The sequence below is a fragment of the Ostrinia furnacalis genome, unplaced genomic scaffold (genome assembly GCF_004193835.3).
Source record: "Ostrinia furnacalis isolate ACB-3 unplaced genomic scaffold, ASM419383v2 OfSCF0313, whole genome shotgun sequence".
Classification (NCBI taxonomy): domain Eukaryota; kingdom Metazoa; phylum Arthropoda; class Insecta; order Lepidoptera; family Crambidae; genus Ostrinia; species Ostrinia furnacalis.
The window spans coordinates 199,139-225,884 of record NW_021130552.1 but is presented as its reverse complement, the minus strand read 5'-3'; the positions used below and the strand labels follow the sequence as shown (position 1 = coordinate 225,884).

The window sequence follows — 26,746 nt, the reverse complement described above, 5'->3', positions numbered from 1 at the left end:
ATTATTTTACATAAAAATATTTAAAAATATGTTTTAACAAGTGGTTTTGGAAATATTTATAAAATTCCTCGACAGAAAACAAAAAATATATTTACAATGTATTTAAGAAGGTATAATTTCTTATAGTTCATGGTAAATTATGTTATTTATCAATTTTATTTAAAAAATAGAGTACAATAGATAACATGACTACAAAAAAAATATTATTCAGATTATTTTTATAGGGTTTATTCCAGTCTAAAATAGGTGTACCGTATAAGGTACAGTAGGTCTATGCATGAGCACATCATGCGAAAAAATATAATTTTATTTTTATTATTTTTATTTGTTTTAGGCTATTGATGCTTCACTATATTGCCATAACTTAAATATAGCAAAAATAAAGCAATATTGGTATTTATCTACTGCTATCTTGTCAGATGACCGCAAATGATGATCAGACTGACGAAGATTTAGGCGATAAAGATAGTGTTAATGTAAATAATTACCCTCAAAGTTTTCTTCGATGGATTTGCTAAATTTCCATCGTCGTGTTGCTAAATGCGATTATGGATAGCACTAAACGTAACAAATCATAAGTAGCCAGGTCTTCTTCAGCTAACCTCACTAACTTCGGAGAAGGTAGGAAAAAAGAACCAAATGTAGTTAGTATCACAGAAAACGTCTTACAAAATATGCCATGTGTGATACTAGTGATTATGTGATTTTATTATTATTTTATATCATACAAAAATAAATAAAAACCTTCTTTGAACAACGACTATGTTTTGCTTGCTTATAGACCTACTGTACCCTATATGGTACGGGCTCCCCACGGCCCCCTATTTATGGAATATTTTTTAAAATATTTTTTTCATGATTTTTTGGCTCCCCTTTGTAAGTTTTTGCTGAAAAATCAATTTTTATTTACAAAAATAATTATCGGTCTAAATGGGTTAATAAGTACTTTGAAGTTTAGCTGTTTTGTTATACCTGAATAATAATTTTAGCAAAAATGTGACTCGCAAGTCACATTTTGACGTAAGCAGTATAAAAAATAGGGTTTAAGAAGCACTAAACATTTTCCCAGTTTAAATAAAGAGTGAGGAAAAAGTTATTTATAAACTAATTGACGAAAGTTAAAGAAAATATTTTTAAACGTTAACTGCCGAGGCACTAGGCACAATAGAGCCGCGTGGCGTCCAACGTGTTAATTACAAAACGAACAATGAGGAAAAAGTTATTTATACATGGAATTGACGAAGGTTTATGAAAATATTTTAAGTCGTTTACTGCGGAGACACTACAAAATAGAGTCGCGTGGCGTCCAACGTGTTAATGGGCCAATCCGTACCGACATAATGAGGATAGATGCATGTTTCTCATTCCACGGCAAAGCTACACTAATAATTTATTTTGTTATTTAATGCTGTCATATCGTTAAAATGTTAGACGTGTGTAAAAGCTTATTTAAAAGACAAGTTTTTAAAACTAAAAAAAAATCCATTAACTTTATAGAAAAATGACATTTGATTTTAAAATCTGACGTCCATTGGTTTGATAGTTCTTAGAGTAGGCGCACACCGTTGATTTTAAGTTGTCCGATAGTTGTGCCCGATTTTAACTTGTTTGAAGAATCGGCTAAATCGAATCGGCGTAGTGTGCGCACTCCCATACATGCCCATACTGATCAACTGCCCGACTAAACTATCGGCCGACGAAAAATCAACGGTGTGCGCCTACTCTTAAGTACGTCAATTGATTGGCCGTGACATTCCCAATTTCATCCATTAGGCACATCACAAACAAGGTGTTTTAAGTGTGACCTCTATGTCTCGAGAAACACCTAAGCGTATTATTTTAAAAGGTATCGTAATACGAATTGACAGACTTTTCACTTCACTACCTCTAAAATCATGGTAGCTCTAAATATTCCATATACAGGCTGTTTCGTTTTTCACACAAGATAATAATATAATATTGACACACACATAATAAGTAGGAACACACAAAATAAGGCAGTACCACCAGCTGAGTGCGGCGCTTCTTCTCAGCACTTGCCAAATGTTTGTCTCGAAGCGCTGATAGGGCAAAAAAAGAATGAGACATGTAGGTATAGGCTCCTTAAGAGCATTTGATGATTTGTAAGTACTAATCAAAAAAACCAAGTCTCGCAACTCAGTTGTTCATGCTCANCCCAAATATTTTAGTTTTTCCTTGATTCATACACCAAACACTACTTATATTCCAAATTTGAAGCTTCTAGGTCTGCTAGAAGTGCCTTAGAGTTTTGATGATCGGTGAGTCAGTGAGTCAGTCAGTGAGTGACAAAATTAAGTAACTTTGACCCGTTATAATTCTTAAACTACTGGTTCAAATTGAATGAAATTTTAAATATACCGTGTCTTTACAATGCCTGCATAGCTAATGAAAATTCAGCCTTCTAGTTTTATCCACAACGAAGTTACAGGCGGTCGAAAATGGCCTGAATTGCTTCGAGAAAAGGATGGTACGGCCGTGCCGCTTTTTTGCTCGACTTGGTGGGGGCACTGCCGTGCCCCCAGATTTAATTAGTCTAAACAAATAAAGATAATTTTGATTTTGATTTTTGATTTTAAGTCGGACATCACTATTTAGATGGTACGGCAAAAAAATAATGAGACGTGTATTAAGAGCATTTGATGATTTGTAAGTATTAATTTAATTAGATACAAATAAAGATAATTTTGATTTTGATGATGTCCTGAAACAGGTTTTCAGCGTAACACTTCGCTATTGAGGTCATAGGAAAGTACTAAATAGGTGACATTGACACAAAGTGTAACGTCAAATCGGTAATAATTATTACTTTAGTACCTAATTGGTTTCTAAAAAAAATACGAGTTGTTTATTAGACACACATTTTTTCATCGCGGAAACTAAATGAAATATTAGGTGTAGGCACACTATATTTTCTATTTATTTTGAAGTAAACTAATAGCTAATTACGTATGCTAAACATAGACTAAACTACGCCAATTAGATACTACTTATAGTTATTATGTAAATCAAGTCTTTATTTTAATAAAAATCAATATAATAATTCTTACTTCACGTTAATAAATAAGTAGTAATGCTACAATATTTTTTCATTAGTTGACAATTTAATTGTAAATGTAAATGTCAAATTACAGTCATTACATTTTTTCAGTCAAATGATAATTAATTGCATGCCATATTTATATGAGACATCTATGGTTCAGAAGGATTGTACTCGTAAGATATGAGTAACTCGTTTTTAAAGATACCTAGCTTATAGTGGGAAGACTCGAACTCACAATTTCTGACGTAAGAGACTTCTTAATCACGGTGACAAATAATTATCAACCTATACAGGGTGTCCCAGAATGGGTGAATCAAACTGATAGGGGAGGTAGCTCTACTAATGTACTATCCCTAAAAATATGAAAAAAAAAATAAAGCGCATAAGGAGACAAAAAAAAAATATTTGAAAAAGTGTAAATAAATCAGCTTTGCCTAAGTATCTGGCTATATTTGCTGCGTTTGGAGTTTATTTGTACTTTTCAACCGACTTCAAAAAAGGAGGAGGTTCTCAATTCGACCCGTATGTTTTTTTTTCTATGTTTGTTACGCGATAACTCCGCCAATTATGAACCGATTTGAACAAATCTTTTTTCGGCGTATAGGTCCTACCTCAAGGGTGGTCCCATTTAAATTTAATAATAGAAAAAACAACCCCCAAGGGTGGAAAATTGGGGATGAACTTTTTTATACGCAATATCTCCGCCGATTATTAATCAATTTGAACGATTATTTTTTTGTTTAATAGGTATTATCAAAAGGGTAGTTTCATGCGAATTTGAAGAAAATGTTTCACCCCCAAGGGTGGAAAATTGGGGATGAACTTTTTTATACGCAATATTTTTAATTTTTAGTTTTTTTTTGTGTTCACGCATTTGAAGTCGGTTTTATTTTTTTTAAAAGTTAATTATTTCTTATTAATATTAATTATACGTGATCGCTTCGTTTATCTGTAAACAAACTTTTGAAAATAATGACTAGATTTCGAGTTTAGAGCAAATTATTTAAAAAATTTTTTTTAAAAAATCATTGATTTAATTCACATTGACAGTTAAATAAACTTCGTAGCTATAAAAGATTCTAGTTCTACAGAATACGCTAACAAATGCGCTCTTGCTAACTTATGAAGTGTTAAAACTCTAACTTATCTCGTTAAATTGTTTACAATTTTACAATCGCACAGTTACGAAACTTTTTTATTCACTTCGATAGATATTTCACTCCGTTTCTTTCTTAATGGCGTAATAATTAATTGTGCATTATTTAACCCAAAATGGAAACATTATCAGCATTTGTAGGCTAAAATCGGAGTCAGATATTCTTTTGTTATAGAGCGCCATCTTTCAAACGCCTATAAACTTGTCGCCTCGAGTAATTTCAGGGTACAGTCTCTCCCGAAAATGGAGCGTTAAACCAAAGCTCTCAGCTCTCAGACTCAATTCTAGCTCCAATGTACATTAAATGCTGTGATTAATTAAATCTACATAGGTAGATAATTAGATTAATGACTGGTGTGAGTCTAAGACTAGAATAGAACAAGAGTGGCTTTATAGCTTTTAGATCAAAATTAAATGTAATGTGAAAGAACGTAAAAAGTTAATAAATGGGGCGAGAAAATACCTATAGATTAATTTATATTGGCTAGTGCTAGTCGTACGGGGGTACTACATGGTAAACTATACTAATAAATCTCGGGTGCGAAAACAGGAGTTAGTCAAGCCATCTTTTTATTAGCTGCTAAAATGCAACGCTCCCATAGGTTGAAGATGCAATCGCAAAGAGAATTTATAGCATCGAACTAAAATTGAATTTTAAAGCAAATAGACTCGGTGCTGTGCAGGTTCCGAATAGTATTGTCAATGGTGTCAATTAAATAATGAAATTCTATTTTGCCGTCAACATTGACGTCAAATCTGCTATGAATAAGCAATTGGGTACCAGCGCAGGCGCAGTTCTGCATCCCATAGGTAAATATCAAGCTATAAGTAGGTACCTATGTAATACGTACTACGCGCGTCATTTCCACGAATGGGCTGCTATCTACTAACTATTAACAATTTTTATTACTTTCTTTATATTATCACAATTGCAATTATTTAATACAATTATTTCAGTTATCAGTCCATTACCTACATAAATAATGTATCATTTTTTTAAACACGATAGTTTATGTGTGCTATTTTAATTATGTAGTAAAAATAACACTTTAAATTAAGGCCTAGGTAAATAAGTAACTATTACGGAAATATCGTAAGTTTGTTTCATTATTTTTTTGTTATTTACTAGCTTTCCGCCCGCGGCTTCCCACCCGCGGCTTTGCGCGCGTGGAATTTTGTCTGTCACAGAAAAACTTTGTCGCGCACGTCCCTGTTAAAAAACCGGGATAAAAACTATCCTATGTCCTTTCTCGGGACTCAAACTATCTCTATGCCAAATTTCATCAAAATCGGTTCAGTGGTTTAGGCGTGAAAGCAAGATATACAGACAGACAGAGTTACTTTCGCATTTATAATATTAGTATAGTTTTCGGACAAATTACATACCCAGTCAAAAAAAATCAGTAGAGATAAGTTTCTAAAGCCGACTGTACAGTTAATTTGGGGAGGGTCGGCGACCTTTTAATTAGCAATTTCAGACAATTTGTCTTTGGATGTATTTGTTTTAGTAAGTATATGTAATTAATTAGGCATCTGTTGACATTCTGTTGTTAATCTGTTAAGAGGCGCTTTGGTGATATTTGAGGATTACTTAAAAAGTTTAAAACGGGATAGAGTATACCGGGTGTAGTATAAAATGGATTCTCTATGTTAAAAGATTCTTTCAATATAGTGGGGTTGAAGAATCGTGAATAAATCTATTGGTGAGTTGACCTTTTTTGTTTTTTGTATAGGTAAAAGAATGTCTTTTATCCAACTAAATATTAACTTTAAACTACTTAACCATCAAAGAAAAAAAGTCTCTAAAAATCCTTTGATTTAACAGTAAAATGTAAAGTTTGTGCCAACAAGTGAACCAAAAAGGAATCGTGATTATATACATACAGTTCATAAAAATTATGTCTATAATGTCAACTACCCATTTTCGGAATACCAAATTAATAATTACTCAGGTACTACCTATCCATATAAGTTCGAATGTAACCTGGACTTAGTGATAATTTAATTAGTCTTAATATAAGTTGTTATAAAGCAACACCCTGTATACTTGTGCAACAGGGTGGAAGAACGGGAGAGATGTAAGGCGCCGCGTTACCTTTCACCCCACGCCGTGTTTTGTAGCAAACGTTACACAAACGACGGTCATTAAAGGTTAACATAACGTAAGACTGTATACAAGACAACGTTAGCGTCCGTTCTGTTACCTACAAGGAGTTAAAGCTTTTATAGATGATTGTGGTCATTATTTTTTTTAAAGTTTATTGTTTTAGTTTTTGAAGAAGTAAAGTTTTTTAAAACCTTATACTGATTTAGTCTAAATGATTGAGTATAGAACAACTTTTTGGAATGGTCACTTAACGACACAGCCGTAGTGGTATTGGAACCGTCGAAACTTTGCTTCATGAAGCTCGGATAATAATTAACTATATCTGTATAACAAACACTTCTTCCTTAGCTTCTCCTCTATTTTCTCGTGATTAAATTCCTGGTGCATCCGTTGCCAGTTGAACTTTACCCCAGTCTTAGCTTAGCCTTCAGTAGTTGGGATTTATTATTTGCGGTGAAGCTTTAGATCTTGGCTGCATAGAGCTGCAGTACCTCAGTATTTACTAAGAATGTTTCCTTCTTTTTTATTTTGTTTTCAATTGTTTTTATTATAATGTTACACTGTACTTTATTTTAGGTTTTATATAATTTACAATTCCGTGTAATGGATGCCAGGTATGCAAAGAAAAACTTTTTTTTCTAAAAGAATTTGAGCCAGCTATTTAATTATTTTCTACAATTTCGTCATCGAAATAGAAATTTGTCATCTAAAATATAGTTTGGAAGGCAATTTAATGAAGGTAGAAGTCAATGTTAAAGGCTCTGAAAAAACGTTACAGCGATTGAAATAAAACGTACTATCTAAATGTCGAAACGTAGACAGAATTGGTTTTAGCTCCGACGATCTGATAAACGTAGCAGGAAGGCGCTGGATGCAGGCCGCTACCAACCGTGTGATGTGGAAGTCATTGGGGAGGCCTATGTTTAGCAATGGACGTCCTATGGCTGAAATGATGATGATGATGATGAGACAGAATTGAGAAGTCCTCCACCGATAAGAGCAAAATGATAAATAATGAAGCCAATTAACGAAAATGAATTTTGAAAACTTTTGCATATTAGATTTCAAAAGCGCTAACTTAATTTTCAATCAAGTAAACTTCTCATGTGATTTTTAGATGGTAGCTAATGTTAGTTTCTACGCTCTGCGTAACTACAATGCATGCGATCATGTATCATTAAAAGAGGTGCACTTACAATAAAATTATTGTGTAATTCTTTCAGTATCTTATGATGAAATGTGTTCTATGACTAATATAAAACCCACGTACTATTAATAAGCCTATAGTCTAGAGCGATTTGATAACATCTGACATTAAAGTTGGCTACTTAACTCCCAATCCCTCTTGGGACCGCGCGTTGGAGTATGATCCGAGCCAACCCACGATTGTTTGTTTTAAGATAAACACTTAAAGGTTGTAATAGGCTCATTTTCTTTCATGGAATCCGTAGTAGGCACCAAAGAATAGAATAGAATTTATTGCGGTAAGTGCGGTACGTATAAGAGTAGGCGCACACCGTTGATTTTTCGTCGGCCGATAGTTTAGTCGGGCAGTTGATCAGTATTGGCATGTAAGTATGGGAGTGCGCACACTACGCCGATTCGATTTGGCCGATTCTTCATACAAATTAAAATCGGGCACAACTATCGGCCATCACATGTTTTAGTCTACATAATCAACAAAAACGTCTGAACTTTCAACATTTTTCGTAGGAAAATTTGTTGAATGTTGAGATGTTTTGTGGATTGTGTACAGCAAAACGCGAGTTGGAGTCCCGGCTAAACATAAACTGAAATGGAATTGCATGCCCCTAGTTTCTATGCATCACTCTAAAGTTACTTTCAAACACAGCGGCACATTCTGCGGTGTTACTTGCGATATGTGAGCGTAGAGTCATTCAGAATTCAATTCCGAGTTTTGACAAAGTCAGCCCGAGTCGCCAGGCTGGCCCATGTCACAGAATATAAAACATTATTATAGTAGAAGAGAAAAAGTAAGAAAACTTCGTGCTACCGCCCTAAATTCGTATAGAAAACAGAATACAAAGCTTTACAGCCATAAGCTTATCAACATGAATCTTTGAAACAAATCAGATAATCTACTGTGTAACTTCGACTCCTCTCATTTTTGCATATTGTTAGCGAATACCGATAATACTCAAACATTAGCGGAAGAATGGTGGGGCGCGTCTTCGTGGATGAAACGATCTATACGTACCTACCTAAACCTTTTAATTTCAATGTGAAGTACTGAAACAATTCAATCTCTGTTTCAATCGATTTTTATAGTTTATTAGCATAGAGTTAAAACATTAGACGAAAAACAAAGATTTAAATTATACTATTTTCTTTTACTGTGACAGTACAGTCCAAGTAATAAACGTATAGACATCAAAACTTCCGCAATGTTTATGGGATATTTCCTCTTCAAAGAGAATATAAGGCTAAAGTTTATAATAAGATCAGAAGATGTTCTTTCACTTCCTTTATTTTCGTTCAGACGGGATCTGGAACATTCTATTCTTGGCGGCCAATTATTATACTACGGTATTCTGCTTCTAAAAATATCGAGTAGTATAAGTGCGCGCCTTACCCCTCACTTCATCTTGCTAAAGGGGCCGTCCATATATTACGTCATTCTAAATTAGGGGGGGGGGGGNTACTCGACGGATTTTAACGAAACTTGGTACAATTATTCTTCATACTCCTGGGCAGGTTATAGTATACTTAGGAATTCCCACGGGAACGGGAATTAACGGGAAAATCATTTTGTATGAAAAATCTAAACCGCTTAAGATAGACGCTTGAAATTTAGCATACAGGTACCTTAGTAAACTTGAAGCTTAGTTACAACAGGATATTGCAAAATTCCCACGGGAAAGGGAGTTAGCGGGAAAAAACATTTGTATGAAAAAATCTAAACCGCGTAAAGTAGATGAAGGGGGTAAAACGGGATCCATGTGAAGTTGCAGGAGGCCGCTAGTATTACATATAATACTAGCTGCCCGCCCCGGCTTCGCCCGTGGTACTTGTATTATACATATAAACCTTCCTTAAGAATCACTCTATTAAAAAAAAGGTGATTCTATAACAAAGTGTTTTAATTTTGTCAAACTGGTAATGACGTCAATTTTGGGAGAAGGGGGGGGGGGGGGTCATTAAGAAATGACGATAGGATGATTGTAGGGGGGGGGTCTAAAATCTGAAAAAATCGATGACGTAATTTATGGACGGCCCCAAACAAACAATTTAACCTTAATTTCGAACTCCTCCTATGTTCTACTGATTAATTTCGTTGCGGGTCCAATGACAGTTTAACTTTCCCCCGGGACAAACTTGACCTTCATTGGTTGGGTTTTTGTGGCGGTCAAGCTGTAGATCCTGGCTACACAGGAGTTGCAGTGGTGGGAACGAGAGGTGGGAATAGTCCCGTAAACAAACAATTTACTAATGAATTCGTGTAATAAGAAAAGCTTATAAAGCTCCTCAGATAGCTTAATTGAACGGATAGATAGCAGATTTAAAATTTACGTATAACTTACTTACCTATATGAATTCATCCTACTATCCTACTAATATTATAAACTACTAATATTATAAATGCAAAAGTTTGTATGGATGTCTGGATGTCAACATGTTTGTTACTCTTTCACGCTAAAACTACTGAACGGATTTTGATGAAACTTTACAGTCTTAATGTTTATAACCCAAAATAACACATAGGCTATAATTTTTGACGATCTGTGACAAGATAAATTCACGCGGGTGAAGCCGCGAGCAAAAGCTAGTTAAATAATAAATATTTTTTCACTACTTTCTTCTGCGATTCACTTGTATCAATAAATAATGTATTTTATTTTATTAAACTAAACTTATGTATTATACTATATCGTTGCACTTATAAGCTGTAGTATTGAAGGATTCGTCAAAACATAGGAGTTATAATATTATTTGTATTTCAATTTAATAAACTTTAGCGATTAACCAAAGGTAAATAAACATCGTACCTCTAACAACATAACTCGTTATTTCCGGCTGCATTTCCTCGGGATAAACGGGGCTAGGGCTGGCACATACTATTAAACCGCATAATCAAGATTAAAGTTTAGAAAAGGGTGGTTTATACATTAACACCAGTTTTAACTTAACACACCGTTAACACCTTTATGTTAGCTCTGAAAATCTAGTTGATTTTAATATGTAAAATTAACTTAATGTTAGTCAATTGAATTCGCAAACTAGTACGATTCCATATGGAATAAAAATCAATGGAGTGGAGCTAGATAACTAGATAGCTTAACATCTCATTCTAGTCCATCCTTGTCGTAGTATAATAAAATAATGTAGGTAATACTAGTATTTAATGTCCCGGTTCAGATAAAGCCTTTTAACGATAATCATTTTGCGGGCAATCAAAAACGGTCTCCTAATTTCTAGAAATCCATTGAATTAAAATTCTAGGTAGGTATAGGTACTATCGGCAACAGTGTTAACTATCCATTGCCTGTCATGTCGTCTCGTTCTATCGCAAAGAATCACCATTTGATGAGAGCGAGAGAGAGAAACGGAAATGGATAGTTAACATTGTGGCCGATGGTACAGCCCTAAGCAGTCAAGGGCGCGTCCTCAGCCGAGCGAAGGCCGCCCGCCCTTGGAGCGAGGCCGCCCGCCCTGCCTCTTCCTGGGGATAGCTACATTTTGTTTACATATTTCTGGATAAAGTACGGAAATTTTACTTTGGTTTATTTTATGGTATATAACCCTAACTATATGCCAATGATTTAAATTTTATTTCACCCTGTATAAATTCCTATGTAAGTCCAACTGTGAGGTAAACTAAGCCATATTCCACCACGCGGTACCTATACTATGCCGCTAATTAAATCAAAATCTATCATTAGTATTTATTATATTCAGGTGAGATACCATTTCTTCGACAATTATTCATCTATCATCACTATTACTCTCACATGTCCTCTTTAACAGATGGATAGCGATTAATCCCAATTTAACAGTTTTATAACCATAAAAGTTGGCTCAAGCGTAACTACCTGCCGCTTGGAGAGACACTGGATCCTTCTAAAGACACATTTTTGGGGTAATAACCTTTCCTTTAATGAAATTAAGTTTAGAACTAGGCTTTCAAATGGTACCAATATTGATGGAAAGTGAGAATACATCCCATACGTTTGAAAGTGCTTGTCGCGAGAGGTGCGATTTATTTGACGCCGAGTGTATGATCCCCAAATGAGTCATTTCAAACGCAGATTAGTATTGGTCTCCAGTAAATAAAACTAACATCCCTATCTGACTGAAACTTTCCGCGAATTCATAGAACTCGTATCAAAGGCTTCTCCGTCGAAAGCTCTAATTGCACCGAACTGAGCTTTAAGCGCTGAAAGTCGTTAATTTAAAGGATGCGATGAAAATCTACACACTCACTGCTCTAGTTTGTAGCTCTGTTTGTTTTTATTTGTGGTGCTAACTCGTCTATGTGAGTAATTTTTAATATTGAAAAAAGGATAATATTACTTACTTTTTTACTCAGTTTACAACTCCAGAGAGATGCTTCTAAAATATGGGGACAAATATTAGGAGTGAGTTAAGAGGGTGTTCCATTTAGTAATTTGTATCTACACTCAGCGGCACGGAATTTGGCCCAAGCCTAAACACCCAGATATGAGGCCAAATAGGTGTTGTATACCTAAGTTTCGTGTGACATGTTAACAGAACATTTGTTTTTGTTAATTTAAGAGGATAGATTTATAATAAATATGCGTCTGTTTAACTTTTTTGACTCTAGAAACGCATTTCGTTGTTGGAGCGTAAAGAGTACGGGTAAGTTTAAATTCGATATTAAATGTTGTAAGGGTTTAGCGTTTTGTTTTTTGTTTTTAAATTAATCTTAGGGTTATTCTCATTTCCATAATTTGAGAATAATGCCCACTACTCCAGCTCAAGTTGCTCAAATAGTGTTGCTTAGAAGTCAAGGGCGTATGCAGCGGGAGATGGCTGAAACTTTCAATTTATGGCGTACAAACTTAAGATACACGTTAAAAAGGCTTGACCAGACCGCCTTTTACACAAGAAGACCAAGAAGTGGGGAATTAAGGTGTAAATCAGCGCGCGATGACCCGATTATAGTGCTTGCAATATCAAGAAATCGGGTTCTCACTACGTTTGAGATACGCCAGCGTTTACAAACAGCAAGCTCAGTGAATGTCAGTGAGCACACAATAAGAAGAAGGATGGAGGATCATAACCTGCATACTCGAAGACCAGCTCGAGGACCAGAACTTCTCCGATACCTTCGCGAAGTGCGACTTACGTTTTCTAGAGAACATGCAAATTGGACGTTAGACTTATGAAGCAAACTCTTTATGAAAACTGTCTGTTTGCGTAGTAACTCTTCTCCGCACCTTCTCTATAAACTTTTACGGCCGGTTGGAGCTCTTAAGGTGACTCTGCAATCATCGATCCATAGAACTTTACTCCATTAGCCTTGCGTCCAATTTGCATGTTCTCTAGAAAACGTAAGTCGCACTTCGCGAAGGTATCGGAGAAGTTCTGTTCCTCGAGCTGGTCTTCGAGTATGCAGGTTATGATTCACCATCCTTCTTCTTATTGTGTGCTCACTGACATTCACTGAGCTTGCTGTTTGTAAACGCTGGCGTATCTCAAACGTGGTTAGAACCCGATTTCTTGATATTGCAAGCAGGATATTCGGGTCATCGCGCGCTGATTTACACCTTAATTCCCCACTTCTTGGTCTTTTTGTGTAAATGGCGGTCTGGTTATGCCTTTGTTACGTGTATCTTAAGTTTGTACGCCATAAATTGAAAGTTTCAGCCATCTCCCGCTGCATACGCCCTTGATTTCTAAGCAACACTATTTGAGCAACTTGAGCTTGAGTAATGGGCATCATTCTCAAATTATGGAAACGAGAATAACCCTAAGATTAATTTAAAAACAAAAAACAAAATGCTAAACCCTTACAACATTTAATGTCGAATTTAAACTTACCCGTACTCTTTACGCTCCAACAACGAAATGCGTTTCTAGAGTCAAAAAAGTTAAACAGACCCATTTTTTTTATAAATCTAGCCTCTTAAATTAACACAAACAAATGTTCTGTTAACATGTCACACGAAACTTAGGTATACAATACCTATTTGGCCTCATATCTGGTTGTTTAGGCTTGGGCCAAATTCCGTGCCGCTGAGTGTATTTCATTTAAATGCAACCTATATACTCATATATGGTAGGAAATCCTTTCATCACGTTTGTAGAGTCTATATATATATAATAAGTATTAATAAAATTTGATTACTTTCATTTCATCATCATTTCAGCAGCCATTGAACGTAAATCTCGTTTAGAGAACGCCATCATAAAACAAACAAGAATAACCTAATGACGTGCTTTTTTCAGATACATTTCCAATGTTATTGTTAATTAATTTTTCCGGATATTCACAGCCTAGGTAACAATTTCAAAACCAGATTTTCTGTCATGATAAATGAATTTACAAATCTAGTTCTGAAAACCTGCCGAGCTTTTCACGTTGGATTTTCAGCGGGAATGACAGGCATGACGCAAGCGAATGCTGTCAGAGCCTATGAAATGATTTAACCCTTTGCCTGGTGGTTTATTGAAATGTGATATGCCAATTTAAACTAATAAAAAGTGTTTATTCGGTATTTCATCTTCATAAATTACACAAGCTTTTGCTATACGTTAGAATGCAAGATAAAAAGTATTTAAAAAATAGTCAAATTGCTGCACTAAGTTGTGATTTTATCGCAATGTGACATTTGTACCACAACAAGGGAAAAATTTGGGTACCCTCCAATACTAGCCAAATCTATACTAATATTATAAATGCGAAAGTAACTCTGTCTGTCTGTAGGTCTGTCTGTCTGTCTGTCTCGCTTTCACGCCTAAACCACTGAACCGATTTTGATTAAATTTGGCATAGAGATAGTTTGAGTCCCGGAAAAGGACATAGGATAGTTTTTATCCCGGTTTTTGAAACAGGGACGTGCGAGATAAAGTTTTTCTGTGACAGACAAAATTCCACGCGGGCGAAGCCGCGGGCGGAAAGCTAGTAAACTCATATTTTCCATGCAAAATCCAGTTGTTTGTTCTGCCAAACAAACCTTACTCGTTAGACAGTCTAAACCGTCTCTAACTCTAACAAGCTGGTATTCATTCGTAACTCGCTCAGCAGGGTTGCCAGGCGTCCGGATAAAGCCGGACATAGGTAGGCTTTTTGATTGCGTGTCCGGCCAAAATAATCGGTGTCCGGCCCCCCCCCCCCCGGTCACATGTCCGGCTTTTAGGGTAAGATGTCCGGCCAAATGAAGCACAAGAGTCCGGCTCATGTGTTTTTGGACCTGGCAACCCTTCTCGCAAGGATATGCTAACAAGACTTCATTAAAATACGATGCATCGTTAGTTCACGCGCCTGAATGATCTGTCACCTGCAGGAAAATCTTATTCGCATCGTGGGAGTTGTTACGGTGGATTTATCTTGATATTATAAAGCTGCAGTGTTTGTTTGAACGGGCTAATCTCAGGAAAAAAACTGGTCCGATTTGAAAAAATCTTTTGTATTGGCCTATTTATTGAGGAAGGCTTTAAGGCTTTATCGCACATTACGATACAATAACGTCATATGCAAATGGTGTAATTTTTCTGGCAAATTCTCTTCTTGGTTGGGTTCTCCTTGACTAAACAAATAAAATGATAACTTTGAACTTCATTTTAAAGTAAAACCAAACTCTTACTAATTACTATAAAAAAAATCCTCATACTCGGTTTAGTTACAAAAATTGCATAAGTGATGTAATTGATATGAAAAAATTTTGCATAAACGGAAATTTTTAGTAGTTAGGTACTAAAGTATCAGAGGCTCCAAACTTCGAGCAGATTATTTACCGGATAGCAAATATTGACTTGACCTAATAAAGCGATCCAATAAATGCAATATTTTATTTTAAACTTTCGCGTTGCATAATTGAATTAATTTAAACAGGTTACCTATTCGCGTATATATAGCGTTAAACCCTGTTTTAATTAATTCAACAATGCTATATTGTTTTGAAACTGGCAATTTAAATGGAGTGACTTCGAATGTTTACCGTCGTATTTTATCTTTAATGCTAGCGAATTATAAGTTTTTCTAACACAGCCTCCATATTTTTTGATTCCAATAATATTGTTGTTTTCTAAGGGATTAAAATGTAAAAATAGCCTCTGAATGGTAGGTACTTATAACTAATTATTTCGTTAACGGCTCGTTCATTATCTGAAGAAGCTTAATTATTCCTTTTCATTATAGGAAACAAAGAGAATACTTTGGCAGCATGGCCGCCTCCCTAAGCGCCTTAAAGTTACCTGTGTGCGACTGCACTTGCATTTTAGCTATTAGTGTTACAGGGGTCTTATAGCGGTGATATAAAAGCTTTGTAACTGAAACTTTTAACCTTAAGAAATGTTTAGGGAGCTGTTTTATTAAATTAACGCTAAAAATGTAAATAATCCTGTTTAGGTATTAACTAGTAATTGATGAAATATTGGTTTTAAAACTTGTTTCTAAATGTGAAGCCTTTTTTTTAAATAAATGCTCCACATCCTACACAGCAATGAATGGAAAATTATGACTAATACGAGTAATACCTATTAACAAGTTGCGACATTTACTTGGAGATAAAATGATTCATAATATCTACCTAATTGGATTTTTTTCCATCATCTTTTGTACACCTTAATCTTTTTACAGAAATATTAAATACCAATTAGACGTTCTTAATTTCTTTTCATGAATGTAGATATAATTCCTCGTATTTAAAAGCAATTTGGTGGACACTTTGTAGTTTTCTGATTACATAAAGATGAAAGAGAAAAAGCTCTTTTGGTGAAGGCTATAAAATTAATCAGATTACTTACTTAATGGTTTCTTAAGAAAAGTTATGAGTGATATAAATGAGGTCGCTTTGTCTCCATCTCTAAGAAACAGTCGTTTTTTTTAGTTTATTCTGTAACCTATCATTGATACCGTTTTAAAAAGCTCGTGAAGCATTTTCAGGATCAGTGGTCATTGAAACTGAAAACTGGTTAGTTTTTCTATATCTTGTATATTTGAGTGAGATCACTTATCGTTTCGCCTTTCGCAAGCTGTCAACGCGAGGCGAGGCGTTTACGTTACGGTGCGGATAAGTGTGCGTTGCAGTATGGAGTTTTATACAAAGATACTGACCGCCTCGAGTTGATACGGTTACGATCCGTTTCCGTATTGATAAATGTGCTACGTCCTTAAGGCTGGGTTGCATCAACTTACTTTGACTTTAACAAATATCAAAAATCTGTCAAACTCTATACAAAAACACCGGTTATCGTTAAAGTTACGGTCAAAGTTAGGTGGTGCAACTCAGCCTAAATGTGTTGTTGACAGTCAATTCCCCAGACATGCGGCCTTTGACATACCCTAATCACGTAACTGCGCCGACAATGGTTCCTAATAAACACTTCATTAGTTCTTAATTGCAGCTCAAAGCGTTGGGTGCCGAAGTTAGGTTCTGTTGGGTTGGCATTCTGCGGTCAGCGCTAACTAAACACCATGTTATAATCAGATACGATATCAAATCACAACTGCGGTTTGAGTGGAATTGCTAATTTGTAAGGCGCGTACATTAGCTATCGCACACGTAAAGAAAGAAAGTTAATCTTTAGGGAGTTTGACAGATTTTGGACGTTTGTAAAAGTTAAAGTAAGATGGTGCAACCCGGCCTAAGAGTAATAGATTATGGATGACTTTAACAGAATAACTCCTAATCTTACTAAGGGTGGGTTGCACCATCTTACTTTGACAGTGACTACGACGACCGGTGCTTTTTGTATGGAGTTTGACAGATTTTTGACGTTTGTCAAAGTTAAAGTAAGATGGTGCAACCAAGCCTAAGATTTTAATAGAACAAAGTTAAATACTGGTTACTTAACAAATTTTTAAACCGTTAGGTAAGATTACCAAACGTAAATAAGTATATTATTGTATCAGTATTCGAGATGACATCATTGCGTTATGAGATTTTTATTTTTAAACAAGAATGTCTTATTTTTAAATGAATGCGTAAAACTGTTCTCACGTTGTTTTTTACACGTCGACCATGGAGTCTACGTTTAAATGAATGGAAAATTAGAAGGTTTTGTATAGTTTGAATGTCACTCGTGCCAGGTCAAAATACAAAATGATATTGCCTACCAAAGTTTATGCGAAAATATTTTAATATGCACAATGCAACTCTTATTAAACCTTGCCTTCATAAAACGCAACTGTGTAACCAGCTGTATGAAACGTACCTAATTACTACTTGTTGATACATGGAAAATTTATACAGGGTGTTTGGCGGAAGGTTAGACAAACTTCGTGGGTGTATAGGTAAGGTCCTTTAAGAATACAAGTTCGCCCATTTGACCCTAAGTGAGCTACTTTTTTTTAATTGATTTTTTCTTTTTTTTCTGAAATTTGACCTGAAAACTGCAAAAATTTTTTTTCGTGTGTTTTCAACCGATTTTTTATTTGATACTATCTTTTGCCCGCGTTTTAACTCGCGTGAAATTTCGTTTGTCACAGATCGCCATAAATTATAGCCTATATTTTATGTTATTCTGGGTTATAAACAATAATACTGCAAAGTTTCATCAAAATCCGTTCAGTAGTTTTTGCGTGAAAGAGTAACAAACATCCAGACATCCAAACTTTCGCATTTATAATATTAGTAATATTAATATCGAATACGTCTTTTCAAATAAAATAAATTTCAGATCTAAATAATGATTGGATAGCTAGTTACGAGCCGCCAAAGTTTAACAAAAGTACAAACCACGATAAAAAATTCAACTTAGAATTAAAGGTGATAATGAATTGCCACCAAACACCCTGTATAATTATTAAGCTATTGTATGACTGTAAGCTGTTGTATGAGGGAAGGTTTAGGTATCAAGTAGGTAGAAAATATCAATAAGTATCAAGTAAGTCGGATAACTGAATTGAACGGGCAAAACATTTCCTTCTACCAAACGGGTGGCCGCAAACTAGCCCACAGGTGGTCGCAAATTGGCCCCAGTTCTCGATCACAATATACTGGGGTCCCTATGGGTTCAGTTCATCACCACAAATAGGTATTTACCTACTTAAATTGTGTTCATTCGTTCGTTTCAGCCAAATGACGTCCACAGCTGGACAAAGGCCTCCTCCAAGGTTTTCCACAATGCACGGTCCTGCGCTGCCTGCATCCAGGCTCTTTCAGCGACCTATACCAGCTCGTCGGTCCATCTAGTAGGAGGCCTGCCCACGCTACGTCTTCCAGCCCGTGGTCGCCACTCGAGAACTTGGCCCAACGGCCCTCGTCTCTACGAGCTATGTGCACCGCCCACTGCGACTTGATTTTAGAAATTCTGCGAGCTACGAGTATGTCGGTCACTTTGGTTCTCCTGCGGATCTCGTCACTTCCGATTCGATCACGCAGATAAATTGTGTACCTAAATAGTAACTTGGTTTTTCAGTGATAAACTCAAGTCACGGGCAAAAGCGGGCCCTCACATATTATAATTTCCTTTTACTAAATGGGTGGACGCAAACTGGCTCAGAGGTAGTCGCAAATTGAATACTAGGTTAGGACAAGTTCGCCCTACAAGTCAACAATAATAAATGACTATGAATAATAATACTTGACAAGTAAGTCGGATTTTCTGCGACAAACTGAATTTTACACGGGTGAAGCTGCGAGCAAAACTGGTTTTTCTATATTTCCTTCTACTCCTTAGTGGCCGCAAACTAACCCACAGGTGGTCGCAAACTAGATTTTGCGTCCACAGTGTTTTGTTTCGTGTGAGAAGAACCTCCACATACACTAGATACTCTGTACCATTGTACAGTCAGTAGCACATCAGAGTAGGTGCATATTTTTGCTGTAAAACCGCTCGTATTACGACTACATAAGCTAGTGTTTAGCTTGATGTGCTGTCGACTGTAGAATACACTTAGGGCCCTCGACCACGGTGACTTTTTGTAGTGATGCTGTCGCGCGTTAGTCGCATTTGCAGCGATGCCAACGTGTTACTAACTACAGCAGCGTGGCTGTATGGATGCAAACGCGCGACCGTGTCGGACGACATCGGGAGAGAACGGAGGGAGGGTTACTGAATCGCGTTTGCATCGCGACTGAAGCGCGACAGTATTGCGTTCACACAGCTAGCGACCGCATTGCGACTGTATCGATGTGAACGCGCGACAGAATCGCTACTGCGCTACAAAAAGTCGCCGTGGGCGAGGGGCCTTAGGGGCCGTCCATAAATTACGTTATCGATTTTTTCAGATTTTAGACCCCCCCCCCCTTACAATCATCCTATCGTCATTTCGACGGCAGAAAGCGGAAATGTCGTATCTCAAAAATTGGCTAAAATGACTTTTAATTGTATTGTATTAAGAAAAAAAAGCCGCGTCGAATGGTGTATGTATCGTCTTTCTACGATGAAAAAAAATATAGATACGTCATAGAATTTTTTCCAGTTTTTTTACAATTTACTTGACCAATTGCTGTAACTGGTCAAAAAAACGCAACTTTCGAAAATAAAATAGATACGACCACACTACTAGTATGTTAAACAGTTACAGCACTCTTTTTCTGAGTCGAACATTGATTTTTAAGGAGATACAGCATTTCAGCCGCCCTAATATCTTACGATGTCGAACATACAGCAAATGAGCCGAACTGACGTGAGTACTTATAAAATAGTTACTGCATTTCAAACGTATCATCTAATAGCGAAAATCTTACTAACATCATTAGAATAGAGTCTTGTTTTGTGTACAGCAAGTAATACGTCACTCTAGCAAAACAAACCCCCTCCACCCGCTGCGTCATACGCCATTCTGATCGCGCGGCAGTTGTGCGTTAGCGCCGATAGTGAGAACGCAGAATTGTAAATTCTTAAAATAAATATTATTTTACATTTTTATTTGTTGTTTCGTTTCAGCCGAAAGACGTCCACTGCTGGACAAAGGCCTCCCCCAAGGATTTCCACAAAGACCGGTCCTGCGCCGCTCGCATCCAGGCCACGCATTTTGTCTTGTCCATGTTCATTTTAAGACCCACTTGTTGAGAGGCTCTACTGAGGCCATCGAGCATTGTGTTTAGGTCCTCCACGGTCTCAGCTATGACTACGATATCGTCCGCGAAACGAAGGTGGGTGATATACTCGCCGTTGATATTTATGCCGAATCCGCTCCAGTCCAGAAGCTTGAAAACATCTTCCAGGGCGGTGGTGAACAGTTTCGGAGATATGACATCTCCACCGCGGGGCTGTTGACATTTATTTCAAAAATATGGCTGAGTTGGAATACTGTATAGATAGTATTACCGTGACTGAACTGTCCTATGCATGACATTGACAGTGGGGCGCCACCGTCAATACCGAATCGCTGGTTCCGATTTTTGCCATGTTGGAAACCATATAGTTGAACGATGGTAGCGCCCCCCTGTCATTGAGTTTGGTGGGACAGTTCAGCTTGGGTCATCTATATTAAGGCGCGCGAGCACGGGTGACTTGTCACCGTGACAGTATGTCTCTCTTTTTCTCTTTCAATAGGTGTAAAAGAGACAGATTATACTGTCACGGCGATAAAAAGTCAACCGTGCACGCAAAGCCTGTCCGATGAAAGGTGAATTCTTGAAATTGTTGCGACTAAAGTTTAATAGATGATCTAATTTTTCATTAAATAATTTTTCATTTTAATAAAATTGCACAGATTAAAGTACGTCATATCTACGTGATGACAACACTGGTACGGCTTCGATGTCTAGCTCTTTTAATACAACTTTTTAATATTCTTGAAGAAAAGCTCCTTAGAGCAGCATTAAAGTTCTTGTAAGCCTAGGCGCAGACAGACTTTTTGTCGGCCGATAGTTAGGGATGTTTCCTGGGTCAAAAAGCAAGAGTTTTAATTAGTCCGTCAGTTAACTTATCAAAAAATACTCTACACGTATTTTTCACTTTTTCAAACTAATGAAAATTTAAAGAGATAAAGCGCGCCAAAGTTCATAAGAAGAGGCCCATGACGTCAATGCGTGCATAAAAGTGCCGCACGTTGTGACGTCGTGAGGAACATCAACGCGCCATAACTATGTAATTATTTGTTAGATTGACAAATAAAAATATACCTATGTGTCCAATATTTTTTGATATTAAACATGTCGGACTAAAAAATTTTAGGAAACTAGCCTTGCGCCTAGGCTTAAGCCTTAGGCAACATTTGTTGATAAACACTGTTTATAAACTGTTCATAAACAATGTTTCATAATGTTTCATCATCTCTGTAAACAGTTTATAAACAGTCCATAAACATAGGTGATGAAACATTGTTTATGATACATGTTGCCGTGCTCCCCGCTACCGGAGAGCAAGTGTGGACGGCCAAGTTTCAGAAACCTGTGTTTATGGTAAACTTGTTTCACACTAGTCATAAACAGTTTATCAACAAATGTTGCCTAATGAATACATGGCTTTATGCTTCACTTAAAATATGAATTTTCTGGAAGATTATGTTATGTTAAACTTAATGTTATAATCCTGTTCTACCTACATATTATGCAAGTTTGTGATTGAAATTACATTATGTAAGCGAGTCTCGAATGAATTATAAAATAATTTTTAATCTTTATCTTCCGTGCTCTACACAGTAAAATCGCTTCCTAAAAATATGTTTCATGCTCTTTAAGATAAAGGTTGAGAAAGCCCTAGCTTTTTCAAGCACTACTGACGATGCAGAGTGCAAAAGACTGTACAAATAAGGATAAAATAAAATAATACCTTTAACCTTTGTTTAATATAAAAGGACGTGCATACACGTGTAACGGATTTTCCAACATTGTGAAGGGTTAATTGTAATATCTAGTTCATCACGCCACTGAAAGCTACTTTAAGCTCTATTTCGTGCTACGGACTACGGACACTACATGTGCTACGAAAATAGTTTTCAATTTCGTAGCAAATTAAGTTGGTCTTTACAAAATGCTGCCATACTGTGGGAAGTCTTACTACGAACTAGAGATTGCAAAATGGGCCCAGTGCGCTTTTTGGCAACCACCGGGCCCGGCCATTCTTACCGGGCCCGGTCACCGGACCCGGTCTCACTATTATCTCTTATTCTAGACTACATGATGTCCATATAACCGAGTAGTATTGAAACCCAGAGGGCTTTTTCGGCGGCAGGGTATATTTGCAGTAAGTTGCGAACCAAGTTAAGTGATAGAACTGTCAATAAATACAATTTGTTTTTTATGATCATTTTTTTTCCGACTGAAATATTTGTTTATTTATTTATCTCATCTAAGTTGTTATGACACGCTTAAAAGCTGCTTGTTTAAACTTGTAAAATGAATAATCATTGTCTTTTTGCATTGATATTAGAACATTTTCATAAAATACTTTAATGGTTTCATCGCTAACACACAACCCGGCCGGGCCCGGCGGACCCGGTTGGCGACAGAAGCAACCGGGCCCGGCCGGGTTGAGAAACATACCGGGTTGCAATCTACTACGAACTCATCCTATATTGCCATGATTAAATTTGTTGCGAGCTCAAGAATTAAGCTATCTTCTAGCTAGGCTATTCAACCTCGTCGGGTTTCATTATCGGTCCTGTATAAAGTTTCGGCCAAACCAACGCGTGTAGACCGCGTCGGTGATGGCGATCACTGCACGTGCATAGGCCAATGAAGAGCGCGCGATCAATGACAGGACGCGCGTCCTGTTTGGGATGCGCAATAAGCAAGGGCGTCCGCGGAAGACCAGCTTCGTGACTTGCCCTTTTGAGCATGTCACGATAAATGCTGAGCGGGTGCCTATTGTCACAGTTTTTTCTCACCTTTACCTCTTTGTTTAAATAGCCTACATATGTGTTTTTGTTGTTTTTTTTCCTGTATTGTGTCTTTTTTTACTTTGTCAGTAAACCTATTCTATTCTATTCCATCTCCGACGCGATCACAGGATAGATAATGAGAGATCGCGCGATCCATGACAGTCCTCGCGACCTGTCATTGATCTTTGATCGCGCTTGCGATGGCGATCTTCACGCGTATGTGGGTTAGTGGGAGTTTACATGAGGCGGGTTTTAGAATCGCGCTGACCGCTCGCTGATCGTCGGCGCTGACAGATCAATATGTATGTAATTGGAGGGAACGTTTCTGAGTGATGCTGATCGTTCGGCGCCGACGCTTCATACATTTCGGCTGTCAGCGCTGACGGTCAGCGTGCGTCAGCGTGACTCTAAAACCAGCCTTAAAAGTCGTCCCTAGTGAGCGCATGACGGATTGTACAGCGCCCCTAGCGGATACTTTCAAGAACTAAAATCTTAATAGGATTTTTTAAACGCGCTCACTAGTGAAGACGTTTGATGTAAACTCACACTAAGCCTGCACGCGTTGGTTTGGCTGAAGCTTAAATCTGACGTTACAACGCCCGTCATCTCTCTAACTGTAAGTAATTGAAGTTCCTGGGAAGGAAGTGCCGTGGCCCGAACATCCGGGAGGTAGTGCCGTAATTGGAAATATTCATATATTTGATATTGATCTTGAGATGTGTCGAGAATAATAATTGAGGTCAGTCAGGGGTAAAATACGACTTCCTTCCTGCCAATTAATTATAATTATTGTCTCTAAGAACAGAGAAAAGAGCCATGATTTATTATCTTTATATTGTTTATCTTTCATATTTAATAAATATGAAAGACAAAAATATTATGCTCATGCACACTCAGTCAAAGTCGGTTGAGGGAATTGTAATTTAAGTAATTTCAGAATCAAAACGTAGGCACGGACAAACAAATCACTCACAGTATTTAAACAAAGTCTATCGCATAGTTACGACTGTGCCACAGGCCTATTTTAATTAATGAAATGCATAATCCCTCATTTCAGAGAATGCTTTGACTATTCGATAATTTTATTTCATTGGAATCCAAACTAATTAGTATAGTAATTAATTAAATTGCACTTAAGCAGCTTAAAACGAAACAGTGGTAATAATCTCGATAATTATTATGCCTGTTACAATAATATAAACTTAATTTAGAGATTTACACTCATAAAACAACACTATTTTCTTTTAAAACATAACTAAACTACTTACATTTGCTCAAAGCTTTTATTTTGATCTGTACTTGAACAAACATTTTTGATAAACATGACCATATCTTATGTTTCATCATCATCATCATCATCATCATACCACTGCTGAACATAGGAACGTATCTTATGTTTGGCTCTTCATTATTTCTATGTCCTAAGTCGTTCTTTGGGTTGTTTCCCTGTTAAGTATAATAAACAACATACTTAAAAAACTTATTTAGGTATGTAAAAGTTTATTAAAATGTTTATGGTGAAATGCCAATGTTGATTGCGTCTCTGGTGACGCTCTTTTCAAAACGGTTCCTACAGAATACCAGCATCATGTTCTTTAAGGAACATGATACAAGCTGAGTAGGAGCCATTAACATTTTGGTTCAATAATTTATTTATAATTATTATTCAATTGTGTTAATTACCTACGTTTGAACCAAATAAACAATTTTTCTTTCTTTCTATTTAGTCCTAAAGTCAGACAGTGTACCAAAAATCCTTAATTATAGTAGGTATACTCGTATTTTATTTCTACAATAATATATCATTTATTAGGCACAATGTCGGTTTAGAAAAAATATAATTAATAGGTAATTTAATATATCAAAGTAAATACAAAATCAATAATCTTCAAATACCAACCAATTAAATGTAGGTAATATGGCTTTATTTAGCCTTTTGTGAGAGTATAACGATACGAAGGCGAGGAATTATTTTCATTTGATTAAATAAGCCCAATATGATTGCAAAAAGGTCAAGCCTACGAGTTTATCGGAAAAGTTTGATTGCACAATAAATTATTTTGTTACGTCATTGATTTGTTATTTTAGAATCGTATTAAAGTACCTATTAAAGCGTTCTGCTTTATTGACTTGAAATTTGTCCCTAGCGGGAGTCGAATTAGAGTTGTGGTCAAATATGTGAATCACAGTCTAAGGCCGGGTTGCGCCATCTTACTTTTACTGTAACAAAGGTCAAAAATCTGTCAAATTCCATACAAAAGTCACCGGTTATCGTTATAGTTACGGTCAAAGTTTGGTGGTGTAACTCAGCCTAAGGATTCAATTTATTTAGTAGGTAGATATTTCCTTACCTACATACCTAAGTTAGGCCCAAAACACACGAGTGCCTAAGTAGATTTTATCGAAGAGTATTTTTAAAGATCATAATTACTAGTAGGCCTACTTGGGTGGCGACAAAAAAGAAAATACTTGTAACATTTAAAACAAAAAAGAAACGAACGCAATTCGAATTTGAATCCGGTGTAAGTCACGCCATCTGCCGGCAGCGGGATGCAATGCAGTGATGACGTCATATCCTAAATGTTAAAATTCGGGTTCTCGAAAAGCCTGGATAGTGCGTGGCCTTTGCCATTTCAAATAAAGGATTGACCTATTTTGCATGTAAACAAAACAGACGAAATCAGTCACGTGAAAACCCAATAATTGAATTTACATTGAAATACCGAAATTCAGCGAGGCTTATGTAATCATGGCAGATATCTACGAATTTGTTTGGTTGAACGCGCTAATCTCAGGAACTACTGATCCTATTTGAAAAATTCTTTTTGTGTTGTATAACCCATGTAACGAGGAAGGCTATAGGCTTTATAACATCACCCTACAGCTAACAGGGGCGGAGCAGTAGAGAATAATGTTGCAAAAACGGGAAATATTATTCAAACTATTTTCACGCGTAGGTACGAAGTCGCGAGCACTGCTAAGGCTTAGTTGCACCACCTAACTTTGACCGTATCTTTAACGATAACCGGTGTTTTTATATGGAGTTTGACAGATTTTTGACGTTCGTCAAAGTTAAAGTAAGATGGTGCAACCCAGCCTTAGTTTTGTTATGAAATTGGACTACGAGTAATTAAATTTTTTGGAGACCTAATTAGGATTTTAGAAATACCTATCATGGTAAGACCAGCTGCGGTAACGGGATCGGATCCCATCGGGGGCAATTGTCAGTGTGATGAGAGCGAGCTCTTATAAGCAAGTAATTTAGTTTATAATATTTATGGTATCCTTCCGTTTGGCCAAATTACTTTTCGCCAAATTTCACTTCGCAAACAACTTATCGCCAAAGTTTCATTTTCCAAATGAACTTTTAGCAACTGTACTTTTCGCAACTAATTCATTTGGTCAAATTATCATTTGGCCAAATATTACTTGGCAAATGTTTATCTAGCAAATGTTTTATTTTGCCAAATATTATATCCCAAATAATTTGTTTGGTCA

The 26,746-nt window shown here is 36.5% G+C and overlaps 1 protein-coding gene across 1 annotated transcript in view; it reads left to right on the top strand.

The window, feature by feature from the left end:
- Positions 1-26,746, top strand: part of LOC114359262 (titin homolog) — a 129,689-nt gene that overhangs the window by 27,879 nt on the left and 75,064 nt on the right. The gene's annotated exons all lie outside the window — the stretch shown is intronic.